The following is a 23,781-nucleotide window of genomic DNA, read 5'->3' on the forward strand; positions in this document are numbered from 1 at the left end:
GTGATGCGATGCTCAAACTTCTTCGAGAAGGCTTAGAGGTTTTGAGAACAAAATTAACGGTATTCTTACAATTATTGCAGTTGTTATACATGCGAGGAAGGTGGTTAAACCTGATCAGGAATAACATCAGCAATGGGAGCAGAGTTTAAATATCTGGATTTTGGTTGTGTAGTTCAGTGCCAACAAAGAAAATTTCATCTATTAATACTAAAGGCAAAGTGAAAATGATTTACTTGTCAGGCAAAAAAAAGAATCTTTTCAGTGGCATTTAAAAAATCTGGGGAGATTTGTGTGTGATTCAGCTTCTTAAGAAAATTGAATGCTACGTTTGGGCAGTTGATAGAAAGCCTCAGCACCTCATTAAATACACAAAGATGCTTTTAGGTGAAACAAGTCCCAGACTCTGAATCACTTTGAAGAATAATTGTTTAAAATGGTGCGATGAAATGTTGCATTCATTATGTTGCTCCGTATTCCGTTTTCTCCCTTTAAAAAGAAGAGTTTTTTTCCTCCAGTTCTCAGTGCAACTTCAATTCTAAGATCTCCCTGTTCTGCTTTGGAACCACTGATGAGTATCTTCCACACAGAACTTATTCAACAAATCTGGTGATGATTTCTGCCTTGGCTTCCGCAGTTTATCGTTGGTTCCTCTGACTTCATTGGTTTGCACTATAGAACAAGTGAAGTGCACGAGACATAGACCCGTTGAATTAAAAGTAATTGCTTTGGGTTTAATGTTAATTCAGTGTCTTAGATTGGGCTCTTTAGTGACTTTAGGTTCTCAGTTCCTACCCAATAGCTTTTAAAGACTTTAATAGGGTTATTTTGTATTTGCATTTTTTTTTCCACATGCCAATCCAGCTCTCCGTTTGGCAAGCACCAAAGCACAGCGTACAGCCAATTTATTTTTTAGATTTTTTCATTAGAAAAAGAGAGTTAGCATAATCATGGTACCTATGCAATTTTATTTCAGAGACTGATCTGACATTTTTTCTACAAGGATTTTAAATGTTCGGAGGCAGTAGAAAGAGCAGAGAGTACCTGTTTATGTATTCAATACCTTGCTTTTTGCGGAATAAGTTGATATGAAAGGTGTCTTTTCTCAGGTGATAGAAGTTGAGGGCGTTGGGTTTACTTCAGAAGAAACAATTGAAGTGTTATCATAAAACCGAGATTAAATATTTTTCTGTTGATACAAGTAAACTGCAAAAAACTAGCATTTTGCTATTAGAAGTATTTAGTTATTATGGCCCTATGCAGCAATAAATCATCTACAGAGCCTGCTAAGTGATCTCATCACCTTTCTACACGTCATGACTGCTGGCAATCAGATATTCCAGGCCTGCAAATAAATGAGTGAATAGATAAATCGTGTTTTAAAACAATTCGTAATTAAGGTGGATTAGTTGCTCGTGTTGCCTGGGGTTGGATTGCTGCTGGGTTGTGCGCTGCCAGGAGGCAGCAGCAGGTTTTCCTTTGCTCAAAGTTGAGTTCCCCCTTAATCTGAAAATTCATCTTTCCATAGCTACAGTACTGAAATAATAAAACAGCTCTAATAAATGATGCTCTATAGTTGTACTGTTGAATTTTAACCATAATTGGCATTTTTAGGGACATCGTCTTAAAGTTACCTTCAATTTGACTTTACAAAGTTTAGGGAGGTAGTTTAACTTTTCATAAACTTAGGGCTTATAATATAACACACTTCAATACTGATGTGTCATTTTATTTGTCTTTTCTAATCTGTAACTTGCAGGACGGTTACTGCTGTTGTTATTTCGGTATGATAACAGTGAATTTCCCAAGTTTGGTGTATTTAACCTTAAATATACTAATGCGGAGTAATTTTTGTCTGGCTCAGGCAGATAAATGCTGTCCCGTGTAATGACTCTGGTGCTTGTCCATTTATTTATAACAGCAGCTAATGAATTCACGTATTGTATGAAATACACAATTTTACTTTGCGCCTTCTTAGTAAATAAAAATTTTTTTCAAAATCTTCAGTCTAATTGCAACTAATGTGGCTGATGTACAGCTTTGTGGTGTTTCTTCAGATCCCTATTGACGATGGTGGTCATTGGAGGCATAAATATTGAAGTATATATCATTTACAGACAAGATCTTTGAAATCTGTTTCCTTCAGACAGCAAAGGTAAGTAAAATAATCTGTATTATGCATTTGTACGTAAATGATAAGTTAGAGAAGTTGTTGACCTCAAAAATAAGGAAAATTAAACAGCAGCTGAAGTTCAGGGGCCTGACTACGCTTCCAAAAGTTGTAACTTTTTTTAGTAAGTTTATTTATCCTACTAATGTGAAAAATAATCTGTATGGGTGGTGCTTGGTGTCTTTTCCTCCTTTTAGTTACAAGAATATGAGTCTTTAGCTTGCGTTTTTTTGGCATTTATTGTTATTCTTTCTCGTAAGTTTTTTGAACTAGAGATCATTTGCAATAACTGTATGTGATACTGAGGAGAACCAGGAGTACCTCAGATGTTAAAATCTGCAGAGTAGTTGGGCATGGGGATAACTCCTCAAAAAGACAGAAGTTATGTGGAGAAAAAAAAAGAGCCAACAACACACAAAGTAAAACAGTGGTCAGTCTCTTAAAGATTTCCAAAGTTTCAAAAAATGACTTATTTTAAACATTAGAGACGTGAATCTGATGTGCGATCTGCTTGTCCTGTTTATTTGCAATGTGCGGACTTCTGATCAAAATAAATGTTAGATATTCAGGAGAGTTTTGTGTATTTTTTTCTCTTTTGAAACTAACTATATAAAACACTCTAATATGGGAAGAATTTTTTTTCTGTTATGGAAATAGAGCTAATTTCCCACTCATTATCTGCCGTTAATTTAATGGGTAGTAATATCTGGAATTTAGTGATGATTATATGGCAGTAGATTTTTGGTTAGCTGTACAGCTCGTCTATGAGCAAACCAATTAAGACATAATTTCAGAACATAATTGAGCTCCTAATGGGACACTTTAATTCACTAGAAATTTACATATTTGCTTTTCTTTGTTTTAGTAGACAGGTCCAAAATGAGGGTACAGCTTCATTTTGGAACTTCTGAATCCGGCAACTTCATCTGAGGCTTTTCAAAACGAAGCGTGTAAAATGCTGTTGAATAACAGGCTGGATAAGTTCATGAATAAGTTACTTAGTTCTCGAATCTGAACTTTGAATAGCTCTCGTTAGCTGTTTATGTGAAGAATAAACCTTGCTGTGTTGTTGGGATGCGGTGGTCCCGCTGATGCTCTTTTCACCTGCAGTACAAGACCCTGGGATGCAACGCAGTGAAAATTTGGTACCAACTTTGTTCAGTCAGTATCTTTATGTAAGTCAGAGCTCTCCTGTGAAACTCTCACTTTAAGGGTTTTTTCAGCCCAAGTGGAACAGGGCCGCTAAAACCTGCTGTCACTGGTGTATATCAGCATACGCAGTGGACACGGGCAGATGTGTCGGGGCTGCCGCAGCCCCGGCTCCCTCGGGGTTCGTGTCATTCTGGGTTTTCTCAGCGCCCACGTGGTGCCGGAAGAGAAGAGCAGATGGGAAAGAGTTAAAAAGTGCAGCACGCATAACTGACTTATATGACCTAAAATAAGGAAACAAACAGTAGCTGTTTGTCAGAGGAAAGCTCAAATTAACAAAGAAATGAAGGCAGCTCTCTTTTTGTTTTTTCCTTTTTTTTTTTCCCTTTTTGACCCCCAGAACAGAAAACTCTTTTTTTCATTTAAAATATAAACTGTACTGAGCTGAGAGGAGTTATTTATACCTCTGCCATGTTGACAGTGAATTTTTTGGGTTTGATTTTTTGTTACTGTTTCCTTCAAGGAGAGACCTTTGAGAATGTTTTAATTTGTTCTGAAGTCGGGACCTACAACATTTAGTAAAGGAAAACCAAATGTTTGGGGGGAATAATTATCAAAGTTTGCATTTGGGTGAAGAGTAAACATTTTTTTCTGTGTGAAAAACTGGGGCAGGGAAATTATTTCTTTCTGTAAGGTTAATGTTTTACTGGTTATTTCCTTAAAGCTTCAATGTGTACCTGGGGATAAACCTCACAATGCTTCTACGAAATAAAAAACCCCAACATTTAGTTCTCAGTCTTGGCATCTTAGCTTTTATTTTGTACTTTTTTCGTCTACTGATAGGAAGATGCTCACAGCTGTATAGGTATGTGCAGGCACTGTTTCTATTCCATTTGATCTATTTTTAAATGCAGGGGCTTTTTGTATTTAATACGCATTACTGCGCTTGCAGTCTAATACTTCAAAACCTTAGTGACCTTGGTTCACCCACTTGTACCTTGTACATTATCATGCACTCTTTAATTATATGATAACATGCTATTTTTCTCCGCATAAGGAAATCTTTGCATTAAATAGATGGCTTTTAATTGGTATGGAGCTACCTACTATTTTCAATTGTTCGATGTGTTGTTCCAGATCTTTTGTACTATATAATCTTCAAACCTTGCTCTGCAGATGAAATTCAGGATTTCCCTTTATGTTTTACTGTCCCTTTTGGCAACAGGTTTCCTCTGAGACTTTCTGGCAAAGCCCAACCTGTTGTCTATTTATCTCTATCAAAATAACGCAGGTTATTTTGCAGAAGCCTTTTCAGTTGTAGGAGCTTTCCTCGCCAGCTCTTTCGCTGGGCTGCCGAGGTTTGGATACCTTTTCTAGTAGTTGCAGAACTGGGATTCTCAATCTATGACCATTCTTTGAAGCCGTAAAAGCGAGAGCAGTGATCTGCCCTGAGGAGCATAGGAATTGAGAGGGTTGTTGGCCTGGGCATCTGTTTTTTTGAAGCTATTATTTCATTCTTCTTGATCCTCGGTTTCACATTCAGCCATTCTTACTCCCGTCCCAGTTCCTTGGATGTCTCACGTCCTGCATCTCTGTTTTCATTCTTCCTCATCCAAGTGATTTCTAATGTCAGCAGGTTTCTATTTCAAGTTCATTCTCCGTTCTCACACAGCACCAGCCTTCCCTCATTTCACTTACTCTCCAGAATTACGGTTGTACTCTGGCTCCAGATTTACACCTCATTTTCTCAGGGTGAGTGTACACAGATGGGATTTGAAGGCTGCATGTCTTCCTAACCGTGCTCTGAGGCAGCTGCTGCAAGTCAGCGTCAGTACTACAGCCCTTGTAGCTACTACAGCGTGGCCATGAAGTGCTACGGAGGAGCCGAGTCGGGCTGCGTGCCGTGCTGGGAAGGTTACGCACAACCGAACGGCTGCCAAACAGTGTCCTTGCTGTAGCACCGATGGACATGGAAATTCTGCATTTCCAAAGCTGTGTGTTTCCAAAAGCTTTCAATCATGTCCGAAAATAGTTTGAATTTATGGGTATTTTTATATTTTATTTATGTTTTCGTATGCGTATAGCAGTTTTAGCATGAACACTGGATTTTCCTCATCTGTAAACTGAGATGGCGCTTACTGATTTCTACTATTTTGATTTCAACGTGTGAAAGAAACCAGAACAATATGTGACAAGTCCTCATAATACTTTTCTCTTGTTAATCACATAGAAGGGGGCAAGATTATAACGGAGACATACAGCATTAATAAAAAAGGAAACGGGTTATGCAAACTTAAGGAGGGTGAGTGAGGTTTACATCTGCTCTTTTTTTAATCTTTTTAAAGAGTACTTGGAAAATTATTCTAGATGGGATTTTATACTGTGTGATAAAATAACGACATGTTTAGTTCCCTGTGCCATCTCCAGCTGCAAGCCATGTAGCCTTTGAGAACTTGCTGAACTGCATCATTCTGGGACTTGTAATAGATCGCTGCACGAAATCAGGCCTCTCACTGTCCAAACTTCAGAATTTATAAGGCTGTTTAATTATACCAAAGCATATAACGAATGACTTGGTGTCTCACAGTGCGTCCCTGAATAGTTTTTCTTACTGTGTCATTACTAATGTTTTGGTGGCAGTTATTCTAAGCCAGGGAAGGGACAGGGTCGTGTCGCATCATTCTTCTCCCTAGAGCAGCCTGCGGTCGGGACTGACGGACAATTTTTCCTGAATTTTCGTTATAACCAAGGAGCCCAATTGTCTTTTCTGAAGCCGTAGTGTTTTTCTGAGAACAGGCAATTCCCTGTCTCTCTCATATCTTTTAATATGAAACGGTTAGGTTTTTTTGTGAAATCCCAAGTTACGTTCTCTAATGCAAGATATAAACTAATTGTACTTTCTTAAATTTAATAAAGGGAGAGTTTATTAATTTGAAAGTTACTTCTACATTAACTATTTAAAGGATTTTGGAGGAAAAAAAAAAAGAAAAGCTATTCCTATAATGTTGCTTTACAATATCACTACTTTTAGGTGCATTTTAGAGCCAAATTTTAGAGTACCTCTTCTCTCAAATTTTTCACATTTCACTAGAACAAGAAGTTTGTTTTCAATCAGTGCCGTTTACCTTCCAGCTGGTCCTTCTGAAACAATTTTCAGATGAAATATGGGCTCACTTTTTGAACTCTTTCTGGAAGCAGATTCTGTAAATAAATGTTGCAAACTACAAGGCCTTTCCATTTTGAAAAACTGGAACAGCGGGCACCCTGAACAAAAGCAAATATTGCCAACGCACTTTTATTGTTCCCAAATTAATCAAGCTCAATGGTTTAATTGTCATTTCAAAGTTAAACATTTAAGTAATGCAAAAATTTCTGATACTCCAGTGCCTCTCTCCGAAATTAATAACATCATAACAAAATTGTTAACATTCATCTTTTTTAGTATGTCATTTTTCTTATCGAAGTCAGGCATACGTGCACACAGGTTCTGAATTAGTTGCCTAAGGGTTGGCCTCATACAATCATGGTAACCTGGATACCTCCAGGAAGATTTGGGGGTTTTTATTATTTAGAAAGTCTTGCAGATATCTATGCTTACATTTTCCTGTAATACATGAAGAAATTTCTCTGAAGTAAAAGGCACATCATCTTTGCTTTTTCTTAAAGAGCCGTGGGTTTAAAATAACAGATAAGAGTTACTGTCATTGTTTGTTAATTACACAAAATGTTTAAAGGAAGAATGTAGTTAGAATGTAGTATCTAAGAAAAACTGAATTTTTGTTTTCTATTGTAACACCAAACCAAGTTGAGATCTTCGATTTTTGTTTTCATAATTTCTTCTGAAATAGCTGCGCTCTAAAAAGGAGGTGAAGGGTAGTAAATTTCAACTCTGTTAATGAAAACTGAAGACATTTCTTTATATGAAGGTGGCCTGAAAGGTTGCTTAAGTGTGGAGTTTTTTTCCATTTTGCTATTTAATTTTGTTTTATTTTCCCCTTACTATAAATCAACATCATTGCAGGCCCACTATCATGATGGAAATCTATCAAAATCGTTGAGGAAAGTGAAGTGGCACGTTCAGGTTGGATCACCAGCATTTATCCGACCTGGCCTTGTACAACCAGGAGCTGCCATTTATATAGACTAAGTACAGCAAGGAGAGCTTTCTTACAATGAGAAAGAAGAGCTTTGAAATTAAACCAATTCTCGCTTTTGTTGATTTATCTTTAAACGAGGCATTGTCATTTTTCAGATTCTGAACTGGCCTCTCTCAGCATCTCTCTGCTGATGGGAGATCCCGACCCCAGCTGGTTTCTGCTCATCCCGCTCAGTGAATCTCAAACATCTTTCTGTCTTCTCCTAGAAGGATCTTGATTCAGTGAAACGCTTTTAAATTAAAACCAGCGATGCTTTTAAATTCAAGCTCCTCCAAAGTTTCTAAAGAAAAGAGCCGCTCTTCCTCTGAAAAGCTGTGTTGATACGCCAGAGCTGCCATTCAAAATAGGATTTTTATTTTTATTTTTTACCACATTCGAGAAAACTATTAATGAGAGGTAGGACTTCCACCAAGATGGTTAAGTAATTGCCACAGTTTGGTTTAACTTAGTCTCCCAAACTGAGATTACATCTCTTCAAAGGATTCGTTAAATTTCTTCTGGTTTTTGTCCTCAGTATCTGAAGTTTTATACACACTGTTCTGAGAGTGCGAACAAAAATACTTGAGCTTAGGAAAGGGACAGGTGAACTAAACCTGACATTTGAAAGGTATCATGAAAAGTGAAAATATGTCATCTTTTTTGATCAGCTCCATCCATCTATTGAGCCCTTAACGCAGTTACTGAAACTATGTAGGACATAGATCCCAGCATGAATTTTCCAGAGTAACTGTAACATCTTTGAGACAGACGTTGTTTAGATGCTAGAAAACACAATGTCGTTATTTTTATACTGTTGATACATGGAAATGTTCATGGTTGAATCTTGCACATGGTTTGATAATAGATGATGAGGGGGTGACTACGGGACAGAATTGTCATTTAGTTGCTGTCCTGACAAAGGGAACAGGCAATAGAGAAGGGCCACAGATGCACCGGCAGTAAAAGCAGAAGAACAAAAACTGTATCATTTATATTATCTGTCTTATTTAGGTGAGGTTAAATTATATATAATTCTAACACAGTATTTTTGCTTATGCTACTAATTCTTATTTGGAAGTTTTATACATTTTCTAGCGTAGACGTTTATTTATATTGGTTCAGGTCTATATCTTTTTTCCTTTAATTTTCTTTGTATCTCAGGCATAGTTTAAGCATTTGAGTGAGAGCAAGTGACATTTCCATAGCATAGATTCTGTGGGGAAATGAACAGTTGACAGTGGCGTAATGGCAGCCTGGCCCAGTCTGACAGGTGGGTATTCTGACTGGAAGATACTTTTTGTGTTCAATGGAGTTCTCACGTAGTAGCTTCCAGTTTATATTGTGTTCTCATAGTATAGAATTAAATATATACCCATGACACATACGCTTCAGATGTTTTTTAGTTTTTGGTTGGGTTTTTTTTGCACAATTTAATCTCTTGAAGAAGAAATAGTGTTACATAGTCTGAAATAAAATTCAACAGATAGATGCTGGCATTAGTCAAAGTCCTTGCCTTTTGCATTCCGTAGATGTGAAAGAGTGAGTTATCTTCCAAATACACTCTATGTTCCCATATAACGTCTCTATAATGAGTTAATAACAACACAGAATAAAGGTCTGGATTTTTTTAGAAAGTAGAAGGGAGCACTTGGTAGTTGCATGGCAACTTTTGGCCTCTCTACGGACTTATAATCCCCCAATATTCATATTCAGGTGATCTTGGTAAAGTTATCAAGTACCTATGAAATTTTGCAGCTAGAGAAAGTAAGAAAACTTTACCTGGTTAAAGTTTAATGACAGTGTTTCTGTTGACTTGCAGAAGATCAGGTAACTGCTGCTAGCTGAAAAACATGATGAATTCAACATTAACTTAGACGATACTGGCATATCGTTTTGTCTGTGCGGAAGATTGATCAGTAGAACATTTTACTGAAATATATTTCTAACATTTATAATACCGTTTAAAATGTAAACACCTTAGTAATCTCTCTTTAACTATTATATCAACAGATATTTATGCACATGCCTCAATCAGGCTAATATTTATTAAAATTGCTTGTGATCCTTGGGAAACAATTCTTTGGAACCAGTGATGCTGTTGTTCCTGCAAAGGGACGCTTTAAATCACACTGCAAATTCATTCTTATTATGAAATGGCAAAACTTCCATCCTCCAGTGTAGCAGGTTATCACTAATTTAGATGATATTACTTAGAAAATGCCACATTACCAATATTTAGCTGATTTTGCTGTCTGTCATGAATAAAGACAGTGGATAGCCCTGATATCTTATTTGCATACCTGAAATCCTGTAAAAACCAGTTGGTTTACGGTGTCAAAGATTGAGAAGAGTGAAGACTGAGCCAGGCACCTGCCTCACCCTTTCACCTAGAAAACTGTTCCGTATTTAATTACCTATAACAGTAAGAAATCACATTTTATCTAAAATTAATACTGTTCTACCTTTCATCTGGAAGGACTTAAATATTTTCTCTTTGTTTATAAGTACTAAATCTTTGATAATTGTAGTGTTGCTTCTTGTTACTTTCTTCATCTCCCTTAGCTGTACCCGTGCTTCAGCATTTTCTTGCACTATTTGCAAAAAAGAAAAAATTGGGAAAAGCTTGTGAAAACCATTTACCTGAAAATGGTCCACCGAACAGCGTGCTAAGAAACACAGCCTGGCGGACTTTTGCTGTGAGTCTAGCATAAAATTGATGCATAGCGTACTAAGTTTCAGGCTCTACTACTGACATGTCTTATTTCTTTATCCTCTAAATTGCTGATAGAAAAAATGTTAAATAGAATTTAGAGATTTTTTGGAGGCTGAAACATTTATTAAGGCTAGTGCTGCCCCAAATATATAGTTAAACACAAAATTCTGTGACAGGGGAAAATTGTGTTGCCGTATATGTAAAGCCTGTGCTCCAGGTCCAGATTTAGGCAGAACTCCTCGGTGCTCTGTGACCATCCCGGGGCTCTTCTGGAGCAGCCGCTAAACCGTAAGTGACTTTTCGGTTTGGGTCAGGGGAATTACATCTTTGACAGGAACACAAGAAGGGTCTGACTTCCCTCCTCCATGATCATTCCTAAATCCAGAACTAAGTCTATAAGAAGTAAAACCAGTTTAGACCCTCAGTCTGGGAGCTGAACTTGGCCTTGCAGCAAAGGGGCTGAAGGGAGCCAAGGAGGGGTTGCCAGGGACTATATGTTCTTCCTTACATGTTGGAGTAGCAGAGCTGTGTTCCTTAGAGTCACTTTTAGCGTAGATTCAAGTGCATATAATATTTAGATAATAGGATGTATTCACTGAAAGGAAAAAAAGAAAAATACAAAATATCTACTGGACTGACGCAACAGTAAGTTATTTGTTTAGACTGAAATTCTTAAAACATTAATCTAGGATTGAACTATATGTTTTATCACTGAGTTAAGTGTTTAGCGATGATGGAAAGGTGATTTTAAAGCAGACAGATTTGAGGACACGGTCAGTGTTCGTACCCAACTCCTGATCTGCAAAAGTGTTTCAGTTCTGCTCATAGTGCTGTGTTGATTGAAGTGTGTTTCATTGCTACATCTAAACAGGCGTCTCGTTCAGAATACCTGCCTCTTCTTCTGGATTTGACATGTTTAGGTCTTTTTGCAGCATCTTTTGTAATATGAACTCTAGGCTAGAGACTCCATATCAGTTCAATTTTTTTCTTATCTGTCCTTGAACTCCTCTGGTGTTTCGTCCCATCTAAACGCTGTGCAATGGCAACATTAAGGAACACTGAATGCTGAAGCCATCTCTGTCATTTTTTTCCATGCTTCTGTTACTCTAATAAAAGGTAAAAAAATAAAGATTTTTGGAAGGGAGCTGCTGGTGTTTCTAGTGAGGTTTTCTGGTGAAGATTTTGTAGAGAAAATAAACATGGGTTATCTTTTTAGTAGATTTTTCCATAACGTCTGCAACTTGGGGATTTAAGTTCGATCAATTACTAGAGTCAGGGTTTGGCCAACCAATGTAAATGGAGGGGTAACCTCTGACACGTCGAGATTTGTCTAATTCTCTGTTGTACGCATTTGTCATATTCTCCTCAATGTCTTCTGGAGAAGAGCTCTCCAGATATTGGTGTCTGACCATGTGGTTGCTTAATACTTCCAAGACAAGCCAAAGAGTACAATAAAAACACTAATCTGTGCTTCTAAAGAAAATATATTAAAATAGCTACAAATGTGCTACACCTTCAAGGCAGTCTTAGAACACTAGATTTTTATCTAATTTTCACTCACCCTCAAATACATGATCTTGGTGCAGTTTTAAATGCAAATGTTGGTGATCTCCAGAGCCTGTATGCTTTTTAGCATTTGCATTTCATAACTACTTAATAAAGAATGGTAGGTCGAATTAGGTTAATTCAATTTTTTGACAGTCAGCTTTCGATAGTTTTCACATCTGATACCTTTGGATATATTTGGACAGGAGTGCACGATTTAAGGCCTCTGGCCAGGCCTTTTCAGGAATCAGACTGTCTCTTCAGCCGTTGTTGGTCCCGCGTACAAGTCCAAAAATGGCTTTAGAGATTTGGGATGCAGGTTGAGATCTTTCCTGCATGTCTGTTAATTTACCCCGGTCCGTACTGGTGCCAAAAACAACAACAAAAAAATTCCTGATGGCTCCCCAGGAGAAGGTTCCATTCTGTGTGAAATACTTGATGGATATTTCATTAGTGTGGTGGCGAGTAAAGTGTTTGTGGTAGGATGGTGGTTCTGCATGCTTCAAGTCCCAGATTATGCTGAGGCTTTTGACATAAACTGCGTATTTCCAGTGTGCAAATATATCAGTGTGTGTATCCAGGAGGAGATATAACTGAGTAAATCAGTTTGGGGAAACTTGTGCTCATTAGGTATTTAGAAAATTACCAGTTTTTGCAGTATTCCAAAGAATGCTTCAGAAAGAAGCTTAACAGCTGATAACTTCACCCTGTTAAAGGTAGAGAAAGTCACTTTATAGTGGAAAGAGAAAATGAGCGTTGTTCTAGGGTGCTGGAAATCAAACCGTTAATAGTACAAGAAATCTTTATGGCCCTCTTGTAAATCTTGCTTGATTAAAGGGAACGTGGCAGTTTAAAATCAGCTGTCCCAGGAAATCAACACAGGTTTTAAATGGGTGCAACCTGAAAACAGTCTGTGCCAGAACTTCTTGTGCTAGCGCCAGCTAAAAAGAAGAAAGAAAAAATCAAATTGCTAGGCTTCAAGGTTGATAATTGTGCTATGCTTGTAAATCACTGAATAACTTTTCCATTGATATAACAGTTACTGTATGTAAATGCACATATAGTGCTTTTGCAATAATACAAAATACCTGAAATCCCAAATTCCTTGCTAAGCTTGCAGCGTTGCAGCTACTAAAACACAACCTGGTGCAAGATATTGCCATGCGGCTCAACCTGAAACAATTCCATGAATGTCAAACAACATCATGGTAAGGATATTCAAAACTCATGCAAAACGTGACGTCGGTATGTGTGACCTAAACTCCAGAGTAGCATCATGTGTGAAATTATCTCGCTGTAGTTCCAAATAGCTTCATGGATTAAGTTTTTAAAGTGCTACTCTGACAGTAGGAATGAAAAAAAAAAAAAATCTACCTCTTCATATTTTTGGTTTATTTTAACTTCTCAAAACTCCCGTATCTCAAACTGTCTTTTCAGTGTGTTTTTAGAGTGACAGTCCCTGCCTGTGGCTATAGTAACTTATAGTCATTTTGGGCAGAGAAGAATCTTTGCTGGGAAGTAGTGTTGGATCTGTTTCTTCGTAAGACTCTCCACACCGAGCTGCTTACATGGCAGCCTCCAAGTGGTCTTCTATTGCTGATTGCACAAAAATTTGAAAGTAGGGATTAAAATAAACTTCTGTTCCTGCATATTGGTTTTATGTGTTGGTCTGCTCCTAAATAGCATCTGGAAAGCATGCTGCAAAGATGCATTTCTATCAAACATATTGGCCATTTATACAGAGGTGCTAAATAGTCTGCAATTAACAAAGTGCAGGACTGTAGGGTTTAATGAGTTTAGAAAACCAGTGTGCAATCTGACCGCTTTGAAACATTTGTGCTCTTTAACTCCTGGACATAAATTTAGTGTCTTCATCTTTGCGACCTGTGTTGCAAGGGTCTGGGCTCCCATTCTCTAGATGATTACAACAAATGCAGAGTTTGCGGTGGGATTTGTATTTGGACGAAGACAACGACTCCAATTGATCAAGCAGAAAGGATATTTTACTGTGTGCTGAGGGACTCTGCCGCAAAATGACTTGGTTACATCAAGTGGGAAGAAATACTGATATATTATGGTACATGGATGTAACAATAGTTCTTGATGATAATGTGAGGAATGCCAGGGTATTATTCATATTATGAATTCATATTTTCTGTATTAAAGGTTTCTTTAGGAGAATAAACAAAAGTCTACTTACAGAAAAAAACCCTTGGTTTAAACTGCTCATTTTTACCTGCTGCCTAAAATACCTGAAGGTGCTGAAGTACCAAGTTCTTTTACGCGACTATATTTACCACAGCGTGCTTAGCTGGGCTGGCCGACAGCACTTACAGACAAATGATTTGACTGGTTCCGTTTACTACAGTTTCTGTATGTTTTAGGATAAATTCTTACCTTAAGTAAATTTACTCTGCTTTGTTGTGAAGCCCTGGTATGCAAGATGCTGCATGAGTAGATTCTTAATTTGGGGAGTTTAGCAGAGGACATGTTTATAGTTCAAAAAATAAATAATTCAGAAGTCTGGATCTGGTTTGTGTTGACTGTTTGGAACCCTACTTAAAAATTACTAATTCAATCATTTCACTTAGTAACAGCTAACTGTTACCTACATGAACTTTTACAGCGTCACACATTTTTAGTAATTTTCGTATTCTGTATCGTGGCTTGGTTTGGCACTTTGCGTTAGAACAACGCATTTAGAAGCTGATTTTAATAGTGCTTGCGTTGGCTTTTTAAAGGACATCAGGCTTTCTTTCTGAATTTCCCCTGCAACTCTTGTTTTGTGTGTGAGATGAGTCACTTTCTCTCTGGCATCGAAAGTTTTAATGAGGTGCATATTCCTAGAAGTATTCGAGAACATAACCCTCAAAAGATTGTAGCTACTGGAGTTGAGGGAAGACTTGAACACCATTCTTTGTACCTGCTAGCACAGAAAGTTGAGATGAGTATGCTGATGTATTCCTCATTTAATATATTATGAGGCTACTAGAAACTTTGATGCTGTAGAGCAGAAAACTCTTGAAACTGCTTAAATCTTGGCACCAATGATTGGGGTGTTAAACATTAGATCTCAGGTCACTGAGAATTGAAGATATTCTTATCTGGTTTTCAGGCTATCTTGATATTTTGAAGCAATTATTGAATTACTATGAAATAATTCTTGTTGGCAAAACTGTGTTTCCATCTGTTCTCTGAAACTGAGCGGTAGCTAAAATGGGTATTTCCCAGTGCAGAAGTGCACGTTGCCATTTTCCAGAATCGCTTGATTTTGTGTCTTTGTGACTGTGTTGGACTGACCTCCTCTTACGCTGAGCTGAGACTGCAGGTCCTCAGTTCCTCCAGTGAAGATCCTGTTCATCACACCTGTTGATGATCTTGTTAATCCAAAGTGAGGGTCAAAGTAGCATTTTATACGATTATTTTGGGTCCTAACTTCTGTTTAGTCGTGTTTGCCATGTGATTCATACCTTCAGAAAAGCTGACTGAAAGCATCCCCAATGGCATAGCTACCTCCTGCCATCCCTTGAAAGATATCTTTTAAATCTCATCAAATTCTTTGTGTACACAATTTCTTGTAACCACGGGCGCCGGGAGTTGGCAGATCAGGCAGTACAAATAGTTGGACCACGGCCACTGAGCAACGCTCCCAAAAAATGGGGACGTGTGCTCGTACAGCTGTCCAATTTAAAACAAGTTTGCACGAAGATGAAGATGCGCTTTAGTCCTTAGGCCTCAGCTCACCGTGAGGATCTCAGCGCTTGGTTGGAATAGAAATCTTTTTATCTACCAGATTAGTAGTTGCCAGGGGATCTGATTGTCCCATCAATTTCAATCTAGCGTAATTCAGGAGGAATTTAAAGTTTTTCTCCTTGAATGGCTGTCTCGTACTCTCTTTGGGAAATGAATTCTGTCATCTGGAAGCTCCTGTTAACTCCTTCCTACCAGCCTCCCTGCTTTTGATATTAGAGAGGTTTGCAAGTACAGAAGCAGAAACAAAAGCTTCAGGGGTCAGAAACTTTCTCTTATTTTAAACCTAAGTCCAGGTAATGTAAGAACATGCTAAGAATGAAGGAACTGGGACACTTATCTGTGGTTTCTGTGAAGAGGAAAAAAACATATTCGTCAAATTAGACCAGTTGACACTGTGTAATTCGCTGTTATTAGATCCATACAGCATTGGAAGGCTATACTGTAGTTGCACTTAGATTTTGAATTATTAAATTAAGAAAACTTGCAAAGCAGTTAAAGGTATTTAACAACTTAAGTCTCTTCTGTTGCATGTTAGAAGCTTCTTTAGCTTGAAAGTTTGGGGGTTTTTGTGGTAGAGAAAATTTTACATAAAATCTTCCAAGAAAAAAATAAAGAAATACATGTAACCAAGTTGTCTATTGACTATTACTAAGGTGTGTTCTCAGCTCCTTTTTTTCCGTGTGCTCTGCTGATGTGCAAAGGGCTAAGATGAAGCTCGTTCAACTCATTTGTTGGCTGCTCAATCACATTGAACACTTCTCTTGATTAATACGGTCACTCAGTGAATTGCTTCCCCCCCAAAAAAATTTTTTTAGAAGCAAAAAATCTAACGCAATTTATATTTTGAATTTACATTTTAGACTTTGGAATATAACAAACTTAGAGAAAAGAGTTATAAATCTGTGATTATTTTTGTAATGGATTTGTTGCCATTGCAATAGCTTTCTGTCTTTAATCTTTCAACATGTGCATGTAACTTTGAAAAATCTGGTTTTTACCGACTCCTACCGTTGATTTACTGTCAAACACTTTGCCAACTTTAAATGCTGTTTTTACTGGCCTTTCTCTCTCTCGTCTAATAATGCTTATAGAGCAGGTGTGGGACAAAATATTGCACCCGGGTTTGTGGAAGTGCTGAGGGAGGCAGTGTGTTTTGAGGGGGACAAGTCGCTAAGGCAATTCTTTCTAGTTTAGTTTCCATCTTCTTCCCCCAAAAGCTGTTTAATTATCCCAATAAACCAAAGGGATAGTAAACTTGCAATGCTGTGTAATAAGTTATTTTTCTGAAAAATTATTGTAAGTTTTCAATGACGTGATGTTTCCTCTGGTTTTTCATTTGCAGTTTGACTGGCTGACACTTTCATACATCGGCAACTTTGACTTTCAGTTTGGAACCTGCCTTGTTCTTTCTTGTTGGTGAATTGCTCAGAGTAAAAACCAACATGAAATTTTACCGCATAAAAATTAGCACATCTGCGTTGCATAATAAAGTGTGCAAACCAGACCAGGAAACCAGTTCCCTGCCTCTGTCCACTTGTTATTCCTCAGCTTGCGTAGTTCTGTATTGCAAAGTACTGCGTTAAATAGGAATCGGAAGATAGAAACCTTTTTATTCGTAGTGATCTGCAAATCGAAAAAGTCGAAAAGCAGTCAAACAGCTGGTTTTGAGTGGGAAGGTATCAGCGGCCACTTTTGCGCGGTCTGGAAATTACTCGTTATTTTTTTCCCCGGTGATGAGGAGCAAATGTTGAGTACGCGCCTGAGCATCTCTGTCAGGATATTGAACTAGGTATCAGGATCTCATCAGTTTACTGCTGTCGGATGGTTCTGATGATCAACCTGCTGTAGGAGATGTTTAATGTGATGCTTTGTCTGTGTCAGCCGTAGCTAATACTGCAATCATCACCACTCAATTTGATGATTATTTTTTTCCAATTACGAGCCACTGCAATGAGACAGCTGGCCAGAAAATGAAGATGCCTTAGTGCAGCAGAAATCACCACCAGGTCCCACGGCAGCCCTACCTGCTCCCTCCTTAAAATTCTGCCCTTAGTAATTTTAAATGTTTTATTCTTTAGTACCCTGGAACTTAGAGATACCTTAAAAACAGACTTCATAAAATGTATCGAAGCTTTCTGAGAAATCATTCAATCCTAGGCTAAACTTTTAGAGAATGTTGGTCTCTATCTATGAATAAATAAGATGGATAATTTTTAAATGATCAAACACATTGACATAGTAGGGCATTTTGTATAAATATAGACTCAGTGGTGATCCAGTGTGAATTATATTAAACTCAGTGGGAAACCTTCTATTAACCTTAGCAAGAAAAGAATTAGAATTCCAGAAACTGAATTGTGCTTTAGGAGTCCTGTGTCAGGGGATTATTAAAATACCATCCTGATAGTTTATGAATGAATTGGACAATTAGTAGTACTAATTAGTAGCAACGTCAGTTTGAAAGAACTACTTAGAGGAAACGCGATGATGAATATTCCTCGATGGTGAAGGAGGCAGTTGGGTAGTGAAATGGGATTCCTTCACTGTGTACATTTATTTTGAACTTTCTCAGCCTTTCCGGTTCCGCGCAGGATACTCGCTGTTGTACGCGCTGTCCAGTCTGGTCTGTAACATCACAGCATTTAACGCCTTGTAAGGCACTGTGGAGATATTTAACTAATGAAATCTGTGTGTCTGCTGACTTAGGTTATCATTTTACTGGGAGATATAGACCCATTGGCCATAGAGGGACAACAGAAGCAAAGAATACGGGAAGTGGGTGCTACAGGGAGGACGTTGGTTACATCACTAAATAACCAAAGAGTAAAATTCACCATGTTAAAGCCATTGGCACTGCGTTCAGTGGTGCTGAGAGCTAATCACTGGCCTTCCTATGGTAGTTCTGTCTTTGAAAAGGCTTGTGATGAGAGGATTGTGAAGAAACAAACTTTTTTTTTCCTTTTTTTTGTTTCTTTAACATTTTCTGATTATCTCATACATGAGCAGTAACAATGAAAAAAACCGTATGTGGTGGCGTTCATGTACCTGGGTGAGGCGATTCCTTTCTATGTGAACTTGAGATGTACAATATAATATTTCAGCATTAGGAGCACATGGATTTCTCTGCCCCAGCATTGGCTCTAATCTGAGTCCAGACCAGAAGAAAACTGATGTAGAGCCTGAGCTGGACACCAAGATTTGCCAGTTACGGAGAATTGTGCCAAGAATTTTAAAATAAGAAATAGCACAGTTTAGAAAAGTTTATGTTATTTTCTTTTTGGAGGATTTACTTTTAAACAATGGCGTAATATCATGTCTAAAAGAAGACACTTGATTATGTGAAGGTAAAGTATCATGGGGCAAAAATATAAACTGTTAGCGTGCTTGCTAGATTAAATTTCTCTTTTCCTAATGAATTTGAAGCTTTGGATAAGATATTCATCTGAAAGTCCAGGTATCCTTGTCTTCTGCTCCTTATGCTGTTGGCCTGTTTATTCAAGTATTTTTTCCAACAGTTCAGCTGCTTATGCCATATTGTTACAGGAACCAAAAAGCTTACAGTCTTGGTGTGAACACAAATATATTTCTCTAAAATAATCTGGATCAGAATGTAGAAATGAGCCTGTTGTGGTGGCATGAGTTAGCCGTGAAAGAAGCGTTTCAGCACGGTGTGGAAGCGGGGAGAGGAAACCTGGGTGGGAGGAAAGAGCAGCTCAGCTTTTTGTGCCTCGTCCCTCTCCGGCATTACAAAAAAAGCACATTATTAGAAACAGAATGCATAAAATGGCTGTTATTGGCCTGTATGCAATTTGTAAATACGCTTTTGAAACTGTTTCTGCAAGTCGTACACACTGCAAGGTACAGGCAAGCTTAAAAGTCATAACCCAGGACTGCTGACCCCATTGACAAATTCTCTTTATTAGTCTCCGGTGTCAAGATACAATGCAACAGACAAATGAAGCTACGTACAAATTCTTTTTTTTTTTTTTTTTTTTTTTAAACTTTTTTTGACTATTCGCAAGTTTTGTCGTGGACGTTCTTCAGTGGGTGACATCGGAGATTGCAGCTGGGCTGGTGGGGACCCCGGGCTGGCAAGAGGGTTGTTTCTCTCTCCTCTTGGGGTTATTTTATCAAAGGCATTTACTTCTATGTATTTATATTTTCAATGTTAAGGCTTTATGGTAGCAATAGAAGCCAAGAAGAGAATGGATTAATGTGGTCCTGTGCCCACTGGAATGGTTCTTGTACTGACAGGTGGCTCTCACACACCTTTTGAAATAACACCGAGTTTAAAGTAGAGTCAGGTACAGAAAGAAATTCAGTTATTTGTCAGTTTACAGTAGTAATGACTCAATAAAATTTTGACTAATTTATTCTTCTGTACCTCTAACAACATTTTTTTTTTTTAGAAAAAAGGAGGGTAAAAGATAAATTGGTGTTATACAGCACTAAAATTATTTGTTTATCATCTCAGTTCTCATCAGTTTCACAGTTATCTCTATTAAATTGAAGATCACTGAAGGAGAAAAGTAGAGTACGTTTCCATTGTGAGCTAGGAAATGGAAATGAGTGTACAAGAGGTACGCAAAGTAGCTCGTGGATGCGAATCACAAGTTTTTAAAATGCATTGTTGCAGATGAATGAAAGTAATTTCAAAATTATTCATTAATTTTTAATTCTGATGTTTTTCACCAAACCAAAATAAACTGGAATGTACGTTCATTTGAGAGAACCTTTAGTTTCCATACCCTACAGGTCCAAATCTTGAGTATTGACTTCATTGAAATATCAAGAACACGAAGCAGGAAACACGTTCCTGTTTAATGTAGGAAATACGGGCAGATTCTTGCCATAGCAACCAGGCGCTGGGTGAGCCGGGCGCTGCTCCATAGGCACCCAGCGGTGGTTTTCTTTCCACTCACAAACCCATCTATTTGGCAATGGGATTGTTTTCCTTCCGTTTTTGAATTGCCAGGTGAAGATTGCAGGTGTGCTGCTTCTGAATAGCAGCGTGCGCCTTTCCTGTCAAAACCAAGGCTTTTTCGAAAATAAAGGGCTTTTCGTGGTTGTAAGATATATTATTAGTACTCGACACTTTCTTTATGGAAGTACCAGTTATGCAGGATTTATAGGACTGAGACTATTGACTGAATTGATGTCTCTGATTTTCTGCCCTTGACAATTAAAAATCCTTTTTTACTTTTTCCCCCCCTGTAACTGCAGACAAAAAAATGGACGCTCACCCTTCTTACAATTTCTCTATTCAAAGCTGCATCCGCTCAAATGACACCATTGCCAAATCTGTGAAAAACGTTAGTGTGTTAGCTTTATAGCTATGTATCACATACCTAAAACAAATATGTTGGTATGTTAGCCTTATAGCTATATATTGCATACGTAAAACAAATATGTTGGTATGTTCACATTACAGCTATATATCACATACCTAAAACAAATGTGTTAGTACGTTAACCTTATAGCCATAGCTTATTTTTAAATTGGCTTCGCTAAAAAAACTGCCTGTTATTGTATTTCTTTTGGCTTTAATGTTTTTCCCTCCATATATCATGTCGTTAAGCAGTTAAAAAGCATTTTTGAAGTTATATTAATATGGCCAACTTGTTGTCATATGAAAGAACAGTACATTTGGAAAAGGCCACGTGTTCCCACAAAGGTAGTTGTGGAAGGTAGGATGTTTGCTTCTTGTTTGCTCATGTCAATGTTTTAACTTCATTTTCTCCTGGTACGGTGTCTATGAAATATTCAGATAATAGACGTGTATTCTAATTGGTAAGGAAGCAAGTTTATTATTTACCAACAGCCTTATGATGACTTTAGTCAGGTACTCAAACCAGATTTTTAGACTTAGTTCCCTACTTTTTGGTATTATAACAGTTAAAATTTAGAATTAGGATCGTACGTTTTGAATCTGTAGACAGCTAAGTATTACTTTTATTTAAACAGTGAAGTATACTGAAGTCCTTCTATGAAAACAGGAGGTGAGAATTTTCAGTACCACAGTGTTGTAAAATAAAATGAATGAGCAAACATATTCCATTTCCCCAAGCGCTTGTAACTGCCAGGAGCCAAATTCACCGCAGCCCTTCCCCCTTGGAATTCTTCATTCCTGCCCGTGTGCCGCTCCTGCCGAAGCGCCCGGGCCCAGCACCAGCGTTCCTCCGGCTGCAGAGATTAGGGACCTGATCTAGGTTAAGACTAATCCAGCAGAAATACACAAATCGGCTCCTTTATCTGCTTCACCGGAGCACTGGGAGCAGCACCCACCTGCGACACCTGGCCTGGAGCAGGAGGAACCTTTGAGCAAAGGCTGAGTTGTGCCTTCTAACATGAGTAAGCGGCTACACCGTGGCGATTTCCTCGTCAAGAACAGTCCCACATTCCAGGAAAATGAAGTAGTAACGAAAAAAAAATCTGCTGTCCCCATAGTTTTCAAGCCTTCTGCTGAGGAGCTAACAGAGACCTGATTTAAGCCAAGTCTTCTGGATTGATCGAGGGTCCAGGTCTACACTAGTGAAACATGGAAATCCTGGGATAAGTTAGTCCGGGCGTAATCATGCAAAGATATTTCCGCCAACTCTTTATGCTGGTTATGGGAATAAAATTAAATACAAGGCTCCGGTTGGGCTGAGTTCATGATTCTCCATTACATGGTCAAGTCACAGAATTAGTTGTAGCTGTGTTTGCTTTATGGGAAACTCTACAAGGCAAATTAGGGAAAAATGCCTACAAGTCTAAAAACTACTTTCAGTGGTATCTAAGCTACTTTGGGTTTTTCCTGTTAATTTATATATGTGTGTGAATGTATAGAAGGAGAGAGGCGTGTTTTACAAATCGGATACAAATAAGCAAAACTGAGCATCTTTTTAACCGTTTTAGTTCTCTGAAGCTTTATGGTAGATCTTCTCAAGAATATCTCATTAAAAAGCCCTTTTATCCATTCTCCAGCTGTGTGGGCTCTGGTTCTCTAACCTTCAATTCTGTAGAAGTGGAAAGGAGTGGAGGGTCTGATTTCATGTTTATTGTCAATGAAGAGAGATGCTTCTAGAGGACGGTTCAGAATACAGCTGTATTTAGGATCAGATTAGATTAATTTCTTTTAAATCACACTTTGCACTCTCCCTTTCTTCACTGACTTCTGAGACCGTGTAGGTAAACTCACCGGTTTTGTTCTATCATTTTTGGGTAGGGAAGCTGGGCAGTCTCTGTGAAGTACAGCTATCGATAACATGTCTTTCTATGAGTTTTAGTGCAACATGTGCTTTATTGCAGGAAGAAAAGGCTTTATCACAACCAAACGGGCGAAGAAACATAAAGACTTGAAAAAACAGCACTTCTCTAATTCCTTCCAAAAGCTCAGAAACCCACCCAAACCTGAGGATTACCTCCAGCAGTCTTCCCCATTTGACGTGAGTGAATTCTCTCTTTGCTGCTCTTTCTCTTCCTGTCACATATATATGGATAGCAAACATGGGGATTTAAAATTTTTAAATTGTTTCTTCTGTTTTCTTTGAGGTGTCAGAAAACAGCGGTGGGCTCTCAGTAGGCTGGTGTTACAGGTGGTGTGGTTTATCTGGTGGTCACCGCTAGAAATTAATGACACTGTGTTTGGTTTTAGTGTTATGGAGAATGCCACAGTTACTAAATAACATTTTGTGGGACTTTTCCACTTAACAAAATGAAAATAGCAATTACTGAAAATAAAATCAGACAAAATCAGACTGGATGCTTGTAAACAGGTCTCTAAGCTTTTGCCTTTTTTTTTTTTTTTAATAGCATGGAGCCCCTGGCTCTGATTTGGAATATACTCTTTTGGAGGAGTGTTTTTCAGTTATGCTACAGGGTAAATGGGAAGAATAACCTGAGAAAGAGCCAATAATCAATTGGTTTAGAAGAAATAAATTTAAAACCTAGCTGAAGACAAAAGGGAACTGGCTGCCTGTCACTTGTGACTGCGCAGAACTGAAAAGTTATTGAGTTTGCTTCTGGTGCCGGAAGATCATTTTTTGGTATTTTTCCTCTTTTCTTCTGAAAAGTAGAGTATCTTTTATTTTAGATGCATCAACTACCATAGTTGTAAGAATATTGTATGTATCTTAAGAGATTAGATGGGGACAGGATTTTTTTAATCTGTTAGGACAGACTTGTTATGTAAATAGAAAGCTCCCAAAGCCAACAGACAGCACATGCACTGCAAAAACAGATGGCTCTTCCCCAGAAATACACTCCCCATTACATTCCTGCAACTTGGTGAGAACTCGCTGGGAAGTTTATTGTTATGGATATGTATGCAATTGAAA

General features: G+C 38.0%; 1 protein-coding gene across 7 annotated transcripts in view; it reads left to right on the forward strand.

Annotated features, from left to right (window-relative positions):
* MBD5 (methyl-CpG binding domain protein 5) overlaps nt 1–23,781 on the forward strand; it is a 133,229-nt gene that overhangs the window by 45,029 nt on the left and 64,419 nt on the right. For 6 of the 7 annotated variants that reach the window (XM_065637938.1, XM_065637933.1, XM_065637934.1 and 3 more), the window contains exons 2-3: nt 2,055–2,152; nt 22,754–22,890. The gene's annotated coding sequence lies outside the window, so the exon portion shown is untranslated. The remainder of the gene's footprint in view (nt 1–2,054; nt 2,153–22,753; nt 22,891–23,781) is intronic. The other variant, XM_065637935.1, reaches the window with a different exon arrangement.

This window comes from Caloenas nicobarica, chromosome 6 (genome assembly GCF_036013445.1).
Source record: "Caloenas nicobarica isolate bCalNic1 chromosome 6, bCalNic1.hap1, whole genome shotgun sequence".
NCBI lineage: Eukaryota > Metazoa > Chordata > Aves > Columbiformes > Columbidae > Caloenas > Caloenas nicobarica.